At 39.6% G+C, this 2,207-nt stretch overlaps 1 pseudogene; it reads left to right on the forward strand.

Annotated features, from left to right (window-relative positions):
- Nucleotides 1–439: 439 nt before the first annotated feature.
- LOC106750665 lies at nucleotides 440–992 on the forward strand (annotated as a pseudogene).
- The last annotated feature ends 1,215 nt before the right edge of the window (nucleotides 993–2,207 follow it).

The following is a 2,207-nucleotide window of genomic DNA, read 5'->3' on the forward strand; positions in this document are numbered from 1 at the left end:
TTAAATTCGCGTTGCAAGCGTTGCAAGCGTTGTAGTCGATCTTCATTTCGAATAGCAGGCCTCTAACATTTCCCCCAATTGTCGGTGAGTCGTTACATTTTGGTTTTTCATCTCCGTCATGGCCTGTTCTTTTAGTTTCGCAGGTTATTGACTTAAGGGGGAAACTTCCTTTATTGGGTCAAAAAAATCGATATTTTGGAAATAGTCTTAATCGATTGTTAAACTATTCAAGAATATTCCCTGAAAATTTCAAGTCGATATCTGCAATATTTACGAAGTTACGAAGTTAAAGCGGACGGGTCGGGTAACAAGTTCAAACGGGCCTAGCGACCCTCGGGCGGTCGCGTTTATACCTGCGTCCTCGGAGCGTGTTTATACCTGCGTTCGAAAAGTCCGTTGGTAGAAATTTATGTATCTTTGAAATGTAAAAAAAGATTAGAAGCTCGGAGGACTTGGAATGTTGACCGATGTACTGATAAAAAAAATAACTCGATACTACGTATTAGCCATACGTCGAAATACTGATTCGGTCCAGGGCAAGAAAAAAGCCATTTAAGCAACACTCGATCATCTAGCATCCACCGACGAGACACCGAAACACGGAAATTGTCCTGCTGGAGCTGATAGCTGGTGTAAGTGGCGCAAGGCTGAGTAAGCAGGTTGTGCAGCGTCATTGAAACATCCCCCTCCTCTTCACCCAAATGCTGAGAAACATTTGCAACCGATCTTCGACGATTTTTCGAATGACATTTTTTTTGGAGATGTGTTTAGGCTGTTACACACAGAATGCAAATGAAAGTTTCAATTCTACCGTTTGGTGTTTATCGCCTAAACACATTCACAGTGGAGCAAAAATCGTCTGCATTGCTGCGTATATTGCTGCATCGATATTTAACAAAGGCTACAATGTAGTGTTAATGATAATGAACAAATTGGTTATTGAAATTGAGATCCAGGCACACAATTTTGCCATAACGAAGGACGAGAAATGAATAAACAGACAGAACCGCCGAATCTATAGCAGCTCAGAAGAGGCAAGACGTCTCGTAGGATGGAGATGATGGCTCAAAACGAGTTCTACGAGGAAGCGGAGGGGCTACTTTATGCAGCTGGAATCGCTGATTAGCGTGAGACTGCCGTAAGTTGTAAATATGTAGTATTATTTGCATCTAAAATATTAAACGCGTTTTTTTTAAACACGTTTTTTCGATTTTGTGTACACGATTAAAAGAAATCTACTTAACCGATTTGGCTTTAAGACTTCTCATTTTAAAGATAATTAAATTCTTTTCGAAGTGACATTAATTGTTTTTTTTTTAATTGTTTTCATATTTTTTTCGTATTTCAAAATAGATTTTTTTAAACAAAAAACGCACTTTCAATTTTAAACCGTGTAAAAACATGCAATTTTGACTTTTTCTTTAAAAAATCGAAATGTCACATAAAAGCATTATAAATATTACAAAAAATTTGGTTTTTAGTTTCAGATCAAAATTAAGGACGCTACAGTGTACACAGCGGAGACACTCCATAAGCGAAGCGATATTAATATGGCGTCCGTTTTTGTAGTAAACATCTTTTTTTTTTGAAAAAATTCCTGTGTACTCTTCGATTGTGTATTAAATTTTCATAAAAATTTTAAAATGTTTCAAGTTATTATACACGAGAAAAAAATACACGAAAATTATGTATTTTTCGACCGTGTGAAGGAGGTTTCCCCCTTAACTGTGCTTATGAAACATTGATTTCACGCGGCCGGGTCATGACCGGCTGCGCTCGCACGACGTCGTATACGGGGTGCTCCGTTAGACCGTGATTTCGCGTTTCCGCGATATTCGCGACTGCGAGAATAACGATCGCGGATTCAGGAGGATCCTCACGTCTCATTTATCGCGTGAAAGCGACGGTGTCGCGTGATGTACATTTTCGGGAATAATATTAATTCGATTTCGGGGGGTCTCGTGGGAGGATCCAACCCGATGTTGAAAGCAGATTGTGACGACTGAAATATAGAATTAACGAGACGGGTTAATCGGTGATTTAATTGGCCGCATTGAGTGCGCGCAGCAAACTTTTATGGACTTTGAAACTACAACATCTTTCCGCCGCAATCACCCAGTAGATCATTATATTTTAAAGTGGCAGCCTCCGAGTTCATGTCTCCGGGAGGGCAGTCTATTTCAATACTCGCCAAACCAGTCGACCCG

Source organism: Dinoponera quadriceps, unplaced genomic scaffold (genome assembly GCF_001313825.1).
Source record: "Dinoponera quadriceps isolate SergipeBrazil2010 unplaced genomic scaffold, ASM131382v1 scaffold6281, whole genome shotgun sequence".
NCBI lineage: Eukaryota > Metazoa > Arthropoda > Insecta > Hymenoptera > Formicidae > Dinoponera > Dinoponera quadriceps.